General features: G+C 39.4%; 1 long non-coding RNA gene across 2 annotated transcripts; it reads right to left on the reverse strand.

Moving 5' to 3' along the window:
• Window positions 1-4,995: 4,995 nt before the first annotated feature.
• Window positions 4,996-13,459, reverse strand: LOC115610361. 2 transcript variants are annotated; one of them, XR_003992195.1, is made up of 4 exons: window positions 13,207-13,459; window positions 11,132-11,401; window positions 10,393-10,527; window positions 5,766-6,121 (listed from the first exon to the last, which is right to left on the reverse strand). It is a non-coding gene; the product is annotated as an uncharacterized LOC115610361 (long non-coding RNA). The 2 variants fall into 2 exon arrangements; XR_003992194.1 differs by lacking the exon at window positions 10,393-10,527 and having other exon boundaries at window positions 4,996-6,121.
• Window positions 13,460-14,751: the final 1,292 nt, after the last annotated feature.

A 14,751-nucleotide genomic window follows, 5' to 3' on the forward strand; every position in this document is an offset into this window, starting at 1 on the left:
GACCTTTAGGGCTGCATAGCACAGTGGTACCATGAGCCTGGCCACAGAGGAGGGATGCGCCTTTCCTGCACCCAAGCAGAAGCTGCCTGGCACGCAAACCCAACTGGACTACTCATCCCCAAAAGGTGACAAAGCAGCCATGCTTTGCCCCAGCCATCGGGTCCATCATAGTCAAACTGCCTGTCTGTTTATACCCCGGTTCACAAAATAGTGAGGGGAAAAAGCTATACTGTGCTTGCCCTGACACAACAGCTCATAGTTAGTTTGCAGGTTTTCTCCTTCCTAAAACTCGAAGGAAATCCTCCCACTTCGCAGCAGACTGCTGTCTGGTCTTTCCGAGCTCTCCCTCAACTGCTACAGAAAGGTATTAATCTTAAATTTATTTTGACTTAATTTTTATATCTCTGTCTGGTTTCTCCATTTATTTCCAATTAGTGTAGGTCTTGCTGTCAGACAGGGAGAGGATCACACGCCAGTCTCCCCTTAACGCTGCTAACAGATACCGGGAGCAAGGGATTTCTGGTGTGAAAGCCATGGGCACCCTCTGCAAGCAGGGGTGGAAATGAATATGTCCATTAGTGCGGGACCAGGGCGGACTCACTTGATGCTGCTTTGATGGCTTCAGTTGCTGTCAGACACTGTACGGCTACTTTGTAAGCTTGATTTCACATTGTTCTGTTATAGATACCTCATTTGTATATTCCTAAATTGTTTCTCTGGCTTATCCCAAAGTTATAGGGTGTGTTTATGGTGTATGCTGTGTACCAATCCACCTTACAGATATTCATATATGTGACTCGCAATCTGGTACACATCTGTTATATGGAAAAGATGGGATTCCTGCTCTCGTTGCTTTCAAATTATTCTTTCCAGAACTGTGTTCAGCCAAAACTGAGTATTGCTTTTTTCCCATCCCCTGTGATCTGTCAGCTGCATTCGACACAATTAACCCTCTTGTTCAAACTGCAATCTTGCCCTCACTTACCTGGCTTGGTCATCTTCTTCCTCTCCCTAACTGGGTCAGTCACATCTTCCTGATTCCTCCTCCAGTTTTCCATGGAGGTGCCAGCAAGTCTCACCATGGCCCCATTCTCTTTCTCCAGACTCCCAATACCAGCCTCCACTACAGGCACCTATATCTTAATTGTGTTTCTCCCTCCAGGCTCTTGTTTAACAACTCTCTGTAATTCAGTAAAGTAACCAAATTTAAGTTACTGGAGAGCCTGCCTTAATCCCCTCTTCTTACAATGTGGCTACAAAAGATGTAAGAAACTAATATACAGAGGCTACCACCCAACAAGCTGATAAATACTGTCTCAGTTTTAACTTGTATTCTCTCACACAACTCTCTTGTCTGACATGTGAAGGTCTCTGTTTGTACATCACAGCCGGGGCCTCTGTACCCCATTGTCTTAATTATGGACTCGATGTGCTGCAGATATATAAATCATGGAAATTTAATCAGGCTTATTGCATCCCTTATTTGCCAGCACAGACTGAAATGCAAGCTGTGGTGAAATAAAGGCAATTCCAAATGAGAGGGTGCAGCAATGCTACATCATGCTCTACATTTATTTTCTGAAGATAAAGCATTTTGGGGGGACCTCTTCTCACACACACGCAGATGCAATCCCCAACTCAGGCTAAGTCACTTATTTAAAAGTGATATTCAATATACAAGATGCAGGACTCGGATGACAAGCTGCTGGTGTGCTGTTTGCACAGAAGAGGGGAAGGGAAGAAAGCTTGTGAAATGGTCCTGGGGATGTTCACAGTGTCTTTCAAAACTACAGGACAAGAAAGTGGGGCAGGCTGGTGGACGGAGGAAGCAGGCTGGGTTTCTGTCCTGCCCCACTCCCCTTCCTTTCCAGGCTGCTGTGATCCCTGGTTCCTTACCAGTCCCACAATAGTGCCCTGCCTCACATTCCTTGCTCACCCACTCCTTGCTGGTGGCATGAAGAGGGGAGGAGTGAGTCTCCCTGGATTTAAACCAACCTCAGTAAAAGCCCAGCCATGAAACTGCAAGCTGCCATCCCCATAGCCAGCCCTGCCAGTTAGGGCACAGTAAATGCTACCACTGACCTAACCTTTTCAGCAGGCATGTGGGGCAACTTGTCGGGCCATTTCCATTTGCTTAATCAGATCCTGTAATAGGCATCAAATAGCAATGTCTCCTTACAGTGCTAACCTGACTTATCCACAGGCTGTTTCCTAGTAGGAAATTGAGGCTGATAAAGTGAATCTGCTCAGGATGGGGCACAGCTATAGAAAAGCCAAATACATACCCAAATCGGTATTTGGGATGGAAAAAATCTCATCTTGATATGAGAATCTGGGTGAAGTGCCATAAGCTTTGTGGTTTGAAGGACACAGCACAATGAAGTTTTCCATCACTGTGCATTGCCAGAGCCTGCATGATTAGCACCTATTGAAATCAATTAGTTTAATCACAGTAATATCCTCCAGGTCTGGATGGGTTTGTAAGACGAGCCCCAAAACCTTGTCTCAACTGGGAAAATTACCCTTTACTGACATTGGCTACACCCTAACAGATGCAGATGAATAAGTAAACACATTAAGCTGCTGAGGTAGACTAGGACAAACAGCACTCGGCACTGCTTAGTAACCACTCTGTGTTACTCATCTGCCAATGTGTTGGCTGCTATTTAACTTGTTATGTCCTGATTGACACTTGGAGCTAAACAGCATTCAGCCTTTGTTCCTTTTGCAAGCAAGGTATGAAGTCTGAGTATCTGTGGTTTTCAAAACAGCATTTAAAAACAAAGATGAAAGAGTTATTATAATACACCAGAGTATAAGATCAATGCTGGAAAATTATTTTAACTTCAAAATGCTCCTATGAGCATTGCTGTATGGGATGGAATATAACACAGATTATAGTCAGTATTAATAAGTAAAGATGAAAGCAGATATTGCGCAAAAAATTTGGGGGATAAAAAAAAAGCAGAATTAAGTACTAAGTCAGACCAGCAGAACTGTCAAATGTGTTAGACTATATTCACAGGCACTCGTGTGACATGCAGACACAAAACATAAACATTTGTTTAGTTTGAGTAATATTGCTTTTTAGAGTAAAAGGCTGGGTTTTTTAGGAGGACGGCTTTTATCCACATGCTGGAATTTAAATGTCTTATATCCTGCAAGGCCTGTTTGAAGTAGTTCCAGAAGAACTGCTTTTCATTAGCAAGTGCTGACTCAACGATTTGTAGAAATGCACTGAGTTTAAGAAAAAATTTAAAGAAAATTATTTGGGGTTACTTCTAAAAGGTTAAATAATTTCATTTGGACTTTATCGCTTCAATTGATGTATACTAGGAAATTCAGTGTTTCAGATATGTTATCACTTGAAAATCAAAATAATACAGGCAATACAATCTGGATTCATTTCAGTGAAGTATTTGCTAACAGTTCTTTTGATGACTTCCAAGTAAAGCAGTTCCCAAATGTAATTTCTCAGTAAATTTTGAAATTCCAATGGTTTGTTTAAATTTGAGAAAAAGCAAAAAGTAAGTGTTGCCATTTCTTAAAGAACATGAATATCGAACTTCAGCAAATGCTGATCTAATTGTGTCCAGCAGCCCAGCGGTTTACTTCAAGTGAACAACTGCTTGTGTATTCACATGTGATGTATGTTTGGACATATGTGCTATAAGTTCGGACATGAAGTCTAGAAGACTGCCAGGGCAGGACACCAGAAGCTTTTCAAGCTGCTCTAATAAAGTCCAGAATATGGTTATTGTTTTTCTGCTAGATAACCGAGTCTACATTTACACTTTTCCCCACTCATGTCAGGTGGGTAAAAGGAGCTAAAAGCTCCCTAAAAAGACACTCTGGTTGCACCTACACGACAAATAGTAGGCTTGGGCACATCCACTGGCCTTGAGGCTCTGCAGTATGGCCACGTCGATGCTCTTGGCTTTTCTCATCCACCAAAAGAGAATGGTGTGAGAAACAAGCATTCATCTATATCAGCTTTCTCAGATGGCAAGTAAAATACATCATTTGTTTACGTTTCATATCAAACCACAGTGGTATAGACATTACTCTTTATGTACTTTTTCAAAGCCCATGATTATCAAGTTAAGAGCACAGGGTTAAAATCTTGTCCATTCACCACAGGCTACAAAAAACTTTGAAGCCAGCAGTTATCTATTTCAGAGAGGTTTACTCACATCATTTTCTTGCCCATGCCCCCAGTTTGTTTTCTGTTCAGCCAGCCTGCAGCAACAGCCCCTAAAAGCACAGATTCTTCCTTTCATCCCTTGTTCATCCTCAGTTCTTTACATTTAGTTCATATCAAGCTTCCACATCTTAATGGATAAGAATATCTGACAGTCATAAACTCTTCAAACTCAAGAAGCATCATCTGCTCTTAGTAAAACTCAGTAAAACAGCCTACGTCCTCCACTGACAAATTCTTCCAGTGCTGCTATGTATCGTAGGAAAGGTCATATTCAGACCAAAGTTCTACCTGGCCCACGAGCCTGTCTCCAACAGTAATCAACAGCAGATGTCTAAGAAGAGTCTGAAAGCACACAGTGATGGTTTTCCCAGAAGATGTGTTTGGGATCTCCTGTGGAAACACTAAAGTCTTTGTACTTTTCCACAGTGGGGTCTTCTTCCATGGATTTTTGGTGGTGTTTTTTCGCCTGTGCTAACTCTCAGCATTCATAACACACACCAGGAAGTACCACACCTAAATACACTGCTTAAGGAAAAACATAAGGTATTTTTGAACTGCTTATGTGCTGGGATCATAGATACCTAGGTCTTGTTGGAAAGAGGTAAGGAACAATCAGTCTTTCTATTCTTCTTCCTCAAAACAGAAGAGTCTTAGAAGTCACTCTTTGTGCGAAGGCATTTCCATACTTTTCTTATTTCCTTTCTCTGCACTTTCTCCAGTTCTCCACTACCCTTTCTAAGAAGAGGCAACACAAAGTCTGTGGAGATTTATGCAGTCTCTTTTGTTCTCTATTTCTTTTCTAATAATTCCTAACATTCAATTTACATTTTTATTGCCACTTAGCATTAAACTGATGCTTTCATAAGAATTATTTATTATAATTCTAAGATCTCATTCGTAAGTGGTAACATTCAATTCAGATCCCATCACTCGACATGGGGAGTTAAGATTGCTTTTTTCCAGGGTATCACTTAGATTTATCTACATTGAACTGATGATACCCAAATTTGCAATACAGTCAACCTTCAAGTTCTGCAATAAAATTAATATATTAAAAAAAATCTAAATTGTGTTTTATTAAGAAATACTCATTTGAATCTATTTCAGTGAAGAATCTCCCACCAATGACACCATGATAGCGTAGCATCAAGAGACCATCAAGAGCATCATTTGGTACCACTTTCTTTTGAGCAATATCACTATCTCTCTTACTATTTTAATGAGTCATCATATCTTAGAGTCACAATTCCTAGAGACAAAGGAATAGAAGAAAACCTCACCTTTCATTAACAAAAAATTAAGTACATTTTGAGCTACCATGGCAGTAAAAAGCTTAAAAATGTGATACAATTGCATGGTCAATAAGAACAGTAAACAGATTAAAAGGACTTAACATTTTTTTCATTTTTACATCCATTTTAAGCCTATTTCATGCTTTCTGAAGCATAGTTTTTAACTGGATAGCAGAATTATGATAGCAAACATGGGACACATACATACTTACAGTCTATCAGATTTATTTAGAATGACAATGTGTGATATATTACTGAAATAGTCTAGAGTTAATAGAGTTTCTCTTTTATTTTTTACTTTTTCTTTTAAGGAATCTGGAAATGCTGTCAAATGATTCATATCATCAAGACTATACTAGTTCTTGAGAATTATTATCTTGGTGAGAAAACATTTAATATGCTCAGGAAAACACCAAACAGACCACAACGACTTAATAACAAGTGGTATGGTGGTGAAGATTCTGATGTTGGAGACTCCTATTTAAGACCGGATGGTGATCTTATCTCATTACCCAAAGGAGTGTTCTGCCCCACAGGCTCTCGACCAGTCTAGGAAGTGCGGCTTACAATCCCTTTTCATGGAGCTGTTCTGCCATCAGATACTGAGATCCTGATCTGAAGCACTCTGAGTTAGAAAAACAAAGTGTGAAAAATACAAGCATTAGGGGAAAAAAACACTCACTTTATATAAAAAGTTTATGGAAGATATCTACAGATATGGATAATACTTTGCCTCTGTGACTCTTTTGTTTTCTTTTGTGGTTTTTAATATAGTCAGATGTGTTAGCAAATGTATACAGATCAGGAATGTAAATACTATGGTTTATAGATGCTGTTAGAAATTATTTACTATCCAAAACATGCATAGTTTTAAAAGTTTGAGGGCAAGTTCTACTCTCATCTAAGTATGTATAACTAGCTAAAAAAGAAGTCCCAAAAGAATTAGTGGCTGTTTTAGAAAACTCTTAATTTTCTAAGCTAAATTCTTTGGAAGTACCAATTATATTAAAGTGCATTAAAAAAAAAAAATAATACTTTAAAGTCATCTTGAAAATAAATAGCTCTTCTACATCCTCATAAGTGGTAAGCATTATAAGATAATATATACACACACATCCAGTGTTCAGAAAATCTGTGAAATTTCCATATTTTGCCTGGCATGATCTACTCTACTTTTAAATCATGACAAAGGAAAGATTTTTCAGGTGGTCATTACATTACATGCCATACAACAAATGTAAATAATATTACTTCCATCCAACGTTCACATATTACATCATAAGGATTGAATAGGATCTTATCCAGTACAAACTAAAGTGTTCATATTTCAGGTCTTTTCTTTCTAGTAAAAGGCAGATTACCTCTTACCACACCATACTCCTTATTTTCCTTTTATAAAAGCAACCCTTCTTTAATCTCTCTCTGTCAGTGTAATTATGAAATGTGAATTGTCACCTTTCTAGTACATTTTCTAGTCCCTGCTCCGATAGCTTTATGATTTGCACTTTTAATAGTGCACCACTGGAGAGAGGTTGGCACAAAGATCAGAAAACTTCAGCAAAGCATTCGCTCCTTGCTCTGGGACCCAGGACATAACTGAGCTTGATAACCAGACAAATTAGTGAAGGCAAACATCTCCCATCTTTTCACACAGTGGGATCTGCCTGCTGGACACCTGTCTGTCACCTGAAGGAGGAGACACATGGCTTGCTGCATTGGGTAAGGAATAAGGACAACACTCCTGCCCACATCGTCAGGCTAAAACCTTATTTTGGTGAGACTCTTTGCAGGGCAACAATCTATGACTGCCCCACCCCAAGAGTCCTGTCCTCTTCTGTTCAATGGAGGAGATATGTTAAACAATTTCTGCAGCTGCCTTGTTTGCCAGCAATGTCTTTAGCAAGTCAACCTGAAACTTGCTGCTGTAGTGTTTTCATTAACTGCTTTGTTGCTGGGAGTTTATGTAGATTGGTTTACTGGGTAAATGTGAGAAACTTCTTGACTTCAATTTGCCCCAGCTACTTTATCTGTTCTTCTCAGGTGGCTCCTGGTCCACCCAGCTAACCGCTGCTCCTGTGGTGGGCTCACTATCAAAACACTATCACCACCCAGCCGCATATAACATGTATTATTTATACAGCTCTTCTCTGATCAGTCGGTGCCTCCTGTTCTCCTGTATCACTCTGGCCATCCTCCAAATTATAATACCATCACTAGAGTATATATAAACTCATACAAAGTCCTCAGCCACTTCCTCTCAGGTTGAGAGGATGTTTTGAGATCAATTGAGGTTGTTTTGAGATTTCCAGTGTTGGGCAGATGATTATTGAAACTGAAATGGTGCCATAGATTTTAGGTTTTGCACTTTCCGAACTTTCCAAAAGCTGCCAAGTACACTAAGTACCAAAACCTAAGAAACTGAGGAAGCTTGGATGTGTCAAACCTCGAATACTCATTTCCACTTCAGATTTTGACAGAAGTGTCACTCGTTCTGTATTGTGCCTGAATCACTTCAGTGTGTATACATTACAGATAGCCAGCAGGTAAAATAAAACCCTAACTTTATTTATAAGCACCTTGTAATGAAGGCGCAAAAGCATCACTAGCAAGAAAGCTGGGGTGATAACACCTCAGCTGTAGGATAATAATCCTAAAGTTCTGTAGATGTAAAAAGGATTCTGGCTGTAACATCATCAGTAAGTGGCAGTAAGCATGAAAGCAATACTAGCTGGTGAGATGGGTGGTAAGGGTCACAATGATACTACCATTGCCTATTCATCTGATTTCAAGACTCCTAAGGACTGTCACAGTGGCACATGCCAAGTAGCAGAAAGAAAAGGATCTGCTGAAAGTGAATAACCAGCTCCTACAAAATAAAAGTATGTTCATCTTCAGATTTTAGACAGTCTTCACAGAGCCACGTAGCTCCAGAACCTAAGTGACACCTGTGATACTCTGTTCAAAAAGCAACCTAGAACACTCTTCCCTTCCTTCAGAAGACACTGACCTTACTCGTGGAGGTAAACTTCACATTGCCGTGAAGTGAGAAGCTTACTGGATCACGTGTTAGCTTAGAGTGATTTGCCATACAGCTGCTGGAATTTTTCATGAGTGAATTCCTTGAGTGGCTGTAGGAAGGTTCTATGCAAGAATGGAAACAACTTGTAAAGTATTTTGACTGGTATTCCTGATTTGTGAGTGTGTGTCATGTTCTGCATGACACTATACAGAATAGGCAGAAAAGTACAGTACTTTTTTCTATTATTCATAAGCAAACAGAAAGTCTATGGTGGAGAGATTTGCCAGCTCAGCCCATACTCCAGAAGCACTTCTGCATTACCCAGAACTAGGAAGCTCTTGCACAGAAACATCCATTGGCAAGGCTCTCTCCTGACTCCAGCGGTGCCCGAGACTTCCTGCCAGGCCAACACACAATGACTGATCACAGTTATTCATGTCAGTGCTCTCCTGGGACAAACCCTGGGCATGAGACCTTGCAACCCTTCCATGAAGCCAGGGCACAGCAGATTGCTTCCTCTGCAAGGAAAGCTATCACAAGCACAACACACTGGTTTGGGTATTTCTACTGCAGAAGGATGAATGCTCCAAGTCTCACTCTGTAAGGCATTTGTGGCTTGGGACCAAGCCAGAGAAAGGACCATGGTCAACAGTCACACAAGGAAGTCTACGCAGTAAAACTAAAACTCACTGTGGGGAGAACAGTTTTAGGGCTTTCCTGAAGACCAGTTCTGAAGGTCTAATAAATATTAGAAAAGTCCTTGACCTGTTTCATCCCAAAAGCAATGCATATATCTTAATTTACATATACATTTGCATATCACAACATACAGAATATTGGAAAAAAATCATCAAAATAAGTCCATGTTATTCTAATATGCACATTTCTGTCTCTGTAGAGTGGATAAAAAAAGACAGATGAGTAGTCATGCTTGCTTATTATCCTCATGATAAGGTTTTCAGATACTGTGGTGGTAAACCCATTTTGAATAGCAAGCGCTTGCTTGATTCCATTATTCTACAATTTCTATGGGAGATTTCTTGTCACCTTGGAAATGATACACTTGGTTCTAGAAAGAAAAATCAGCTTTACTCAGAGGTCTAAGTAATTCAGAAATATGGCATGCAGCATCTAAAACAAAAGTCTAAGACCAACACACTCAGAAGTAGATTTTATGACTGTTAAATATACATGTTGCAAAGATTAGATTTACTGTTTTGTTCATATTGTGTTATTCATTTATAACATTTAGGCACTGAGCAACATAAACTTATTTTATGGTTCTTTCACCCTTTCTCAAAAGGATTCCAGGCTCTTACATAGGCAAATTCAACACAAGGTTTTCTGGGACATAGGCATTGCACATACAAAGGTATTATTGTTGATGGATAACACTCTTTTAAGGTCTTTTCATGATCCATTAATTTATGAATGACATGGCAGAGTAGGGATTGTGAAGGGCTTAATTTCAGTTATATGTTGATCTTTTTCTCTTGAAGAAGCTCTTATCCAAAAAATAAGTGGGACTAAAAATAACATGTTCTCTTAGATTGACTCTGGCAGGTCTGATTGATAGACTTTAACTGTTTTATTCTTTACTTATGAAAAGGTGGGCAGTTTGGCCCATCCCTATCTATAAATAAGAATATGCACAGAAGAAAAGCAAAATAGCAAAGAATAAGTCTTACACTTGCCTCATTCACAGCCCAGATACAAAAAGCAATGAAGTTGCTGTGGAATAGAACTTACAGTAGGGAATGAATTATGCAAATACACACAACCTAAAGACTAAGATCAAAAACAACTCTGTAAAACTTTTCAACAATGTACTGGCAAACTGGCTTCGTGGCAGCCAGATTTCCAGCAAAGCATCCTACCTCCACTTTGTCAGTCCTAATCCAACTCAGTTAAACCAGAAGTAAGTTATTACTGACAGGTTATTTAGAGGTCAGTGAGAAATTAGTCTCAAGGTCCATCTTGTTTGAAGAGAGTATTGGTACTTTTGCTCATGGCTGAAAGAAGAGACCAAACAGTGATGAGCATAATTATGGAAGTATTCTTTCCCCCTAAATGCTGCTCCCCCCAAGGACTAAAGCATAGGGAAATTTCCACTGCCAGCATAAGTCAGCTTTATAGCTAATACCTCAACATTTAGAGCTGTTATTTATTTCTCTCCTCTCTTACTTAGAGCAAGAATAAAACCCAATAGCCCTCAGAACTGCAGGAGAATCTGCTAGTAAGCTGAAGAAATGATAAAATTCTGACCTCAGGAGTCAACATTGCTGCTAAACAGAATCTGGCCATGTGCTTGCAGTACAATATTTCAAGAAAACCAGATTAGCTGCAATTAAGAGATCTGTTTATTGCTGACAGGGTGTGGCAATATGTAAGGAACTCACAGTATCCTGAGAAGTTTCTTAACTTCCTTCTCATTGTATTCAATGGTTTCTATTTCACAATGATAATATTTACATTGAAATTTCTCTTGCAAATTATACTGGTCTTCAGTATCAGCTAAGATGAAGGTAACATAAACTTTAATATGACCACAATCTTTCTTAATTCTGGAAGAGCAGAACCCTCTCTTTCTTCCACATGTAACCCCAGAGGCATTACCTGGCAATGTGTGGTCAGATCTTGGTTTCTTGAAGTTCCCCCAACATTTTCAGGCATTAGGATTGATGGTTATGTTCTTGCCATAAGCATAATTGTCATCAAGAGATGAGATATCCATTTAACATTTATGTAGTAATTCTTTTATCTCTTTTAATAAAACTTATGAAACAAAGAGCAAGGTTTTGTTCAGAAACCCAAACATAACTGTCTGTTCCATAGTGTTGTGGTTTGGCTCTCCAAAGGGGCTTCTTTACACATCAGTAAATCTGTCTGAGAAAAACAGAAAGAAGATTCATTATGAAGGTAAAATTGTCTGAAGTCCAAAAAATCATGTAATTTTCTTGAAGCAAGCACACACATGAAATTCAAGGGCTGTACGGGAAAAAGCTGCCTAAGCACACCTGAAAACATTTCAAACAGAAATTGTGGATTCTAAGCTACCTCTGAAAATACCCAGTCATCAGTATACAAGCAAGTCAAATGCAGTCACTAAAGGTCTTATTTTACTGGCATATAGGACATACTCATTTCTTATATACATGTTTTCAGTCCCTAATCACCCATTTAAAACTGATCTAGTTAAAATGTTTCAAAAATCTAATTTGGAGATCAGTTACACTAGTACTACTACTACTACTTAATAATTTCTTGGTCTTCAGCTGTGCATAGTAACACTGTGTGCATCCTTAGACTACAAGAAAGCATGAGGGTAAAAAATAATCTTTTAAAACTCTGTAAATGGAGATGTTTGATGTTATGATTTCTGCCTTGTATTGGTGATGGGCTACAGGATTGCACAGATTCATCTCCACTGACATGCGGTAACCCATTAAGCCACTGCAACTCAATTTCATGTCTGACTACATAGACAGAATTGAACCGATAGAGTTTGAGCAAAGTTTCACGTTGTCAAGGTGGCCTCGGTCTTCCTAAGGTAATAGATAATTTTCCAAAAGGGAGAATGTGTTGAGCATTTCTCTGGTCTAAGGCTTTATATACCCAGAAATGTTACACTGCCCATTTTAACAATACCGACATAGCTAAATGGTACATCTGGTTGTGTGCATCGTGTGATATCAGCATAGTCTTACTGGCACAGTTACTGCTACACAGAAGGACTACTTCTTCATTATTAGGGATCTTTAGCCCTGTGCAATTGTATCCATGTTTACAAGTTGTAGCAGTTGTCAAATAGTTTAACCAGAACAAAAAAACCCACCCTTATTTTTTAATGAAGCAAGGTCATTTTGGACCAATCAGTGATAGTTTTGAGGTAGCATGTAATCTAGTTTTCTCATTCATAGCTTGGTACACTTATAAGCCTCTTTATGCGTAAGGCAGGTGTAGTTGAGAAGTTTGCAGACAGCAGGCAGAATCATGCTGTTATGAATGCAGGAAAAACATGTGGAAGGTAACAGAGAAAAGACAGCTAACAAACAGACTTTGTCTGAACTCCAAAGTGCACAAATGAGTCACCTCCAAGGCGTGCATCATGATGATATGAACTATCTCTACAAGAAAGTGCTGACTTAGTATGGGAAGCAAGAAGTGTCTCGTACTTGATTGCTGAAATTCTAGTTGTTTCATGAATTGCACATTGGCAGCTTAAGTTTTTGCCTGCATTGAAGCAGTTGGCATGTTTTTGCTGTTCTAAAACTAAGTCCAAATACTTATCTTGATTAAAGACCTAAAATAGCCAGAAATTTGTTGAAAATATGTAAAAAGAAGATTCACACTGCTTCTCTTTGCTTCCAGAATAATACCTAGTGTTTGTGTTGTTGAAGGCATGCACCTGTGTTTGAAGACTGAAGACCTGCTTGCTGCTGGCATAGCATGTAGGATTTCTAAAGCGGTGCAGAAGCCATTGGCTTTAGTGCCAATGCTAGTCACTTTTGAAACAATCCAACGCAACAGACATCAGTATTTTTCCATTACCACAATGTAGAGGTCATTTGGATAATGACCACCATCCCAGAAGAGCACTGACAGATTCCCGTGCCATCACACTTTGACTGGAAGACTCAAGTGCAGTGTACATCCTTTTGTGCTCTGAATTGCAGCAGGATCAGACTTACCAGCCCACTGCAGTTTCTGTTGACCTGACAAACACTGCAAGTAGTGTGGCTGAAGGACTGGCTCTTTTCCAGCTGCTAAGCCTCTTCCTTCACAAGGAGCAGAGAAGTTCAGACAGAGGCAAGGACAAAAAATCAGGTGCTTTGGGGAAAAGAGAAGAATGAGCTGGAGTTTCAGAGTCAAGCAAAGAGAAAGGGGTGAAGTGGTCACTACCACCCATAAACTGCACATGTGCCGACACTAAGCTGCATCCAGTGTTTCTCAAAAAAGAGTGCACTTTTCTTTCCCTTTCCAGGATATCTATTAGTGTATTATATAAGTGAAGGAAGAGGAGGAAAAAAGACTCAGTAATACCTACAGGTCTGAAGATATTCTGGCAGCAAGACAGTGCAACAGGCAGCAGAAACAGCACTAGAGTCATTATAAGCAAGGGCCAACTTAGATTAGCTATATTCTCTTGAGAAGGAGCAGTGTGAAATTTAGATTTGGGGTTGAAGAAATAGTAGCACCTCTGAACATCTAATGGTGAAGAATTCCTCTGAAGTTCTTCACATCCCCAAAGATGTCAGGAAGGAATTGTCCAGTAGGAACTAAGACCCATAATAGACTGAAACAGTTTCATTCAGCTCACACTGAAGAACTGTCCTTCAACAGGATTTTATAGTTTAAATTTCAAACAGGTGAAACATGGGAGCTGGACACATCAGCCACTTAAACTCACCTTCATAACTTCTGTCAAATGGTGGAAAGGGGGAGGGCAGGGGGGAGCAGGCTGTTCATCTAGTTCAGGTGGACCATCTAAGCAGATAATTTAGTCTCTGTGATACCTAAATCATGGCCTATTTATTATAAATTCCAATAAAGGGCTAATTAGTGCTAATTACAGTAGCAGGGATAGCGATGTGGCCATTCGCAGACGAAGAACCTGGCAGAGACCAAACTCCACTTACACATAGGTCACCAAAAAGAAAAGAGCACGCTGCACTTCGTCACATCTCATTTGGGTTGCCTTCAAAATGCTGAGCTAGAGGCAAAAGATACCATGGTTCATTTCCAATTCCCTGTCCAATCCTCTCACCCTTAATTTATTTTAAAAGTTTAATCAGAAGTTCATAAAGCTCAGATATAAATTTTTAAATAAAAAAAATTAAGCACCTGCAGGTAAGCTTTTTAGGAACCCTTGGCTGGCCCAAGTTTCATTATGAATAGGGACGTTAGCAGTTCACTTTTCTGCAAATGCTACTGTGATAAAACGTAACTTTCATTCCCTTTCTGTTGCTTCAGGGATGTGTCATTTATGGAAAATAAATAGAAGACTTCTATCACACAGAAACCATGTTCCATTCAGGGTCAGTGGAAATTTGCACCTCACTCTGAGGTTCCTGGCAGTATAGTAATAACTTTTCTGCAGAAGTTGTCACCGACTGCTAGAAGCTTTGGTGCTAATAATGAAAGTTCTGGTAGATATTCTTAGTATACAAATAATGTAATGTTTGCAGAAGAAGAAACCTGGCCAAATTTGGGGTTTTCAATTTACTGTTGCTCGA

The sequence above is a fragment of the Strigops habroptila genome, chromosome 7, assembly GCF_004027225.2.
Source record: "Strigops habroptila isolate Jane chromosome 7, bStrHab1.2.pri, whole genome shotgun sequence".
In the NCBI taxonomy this organism is placed as follows: Eukaryota; Metazoa; Chordata; class Aves; order Psittaciformes; family Psittacidae; genus Strigops; species Strigops habroptila.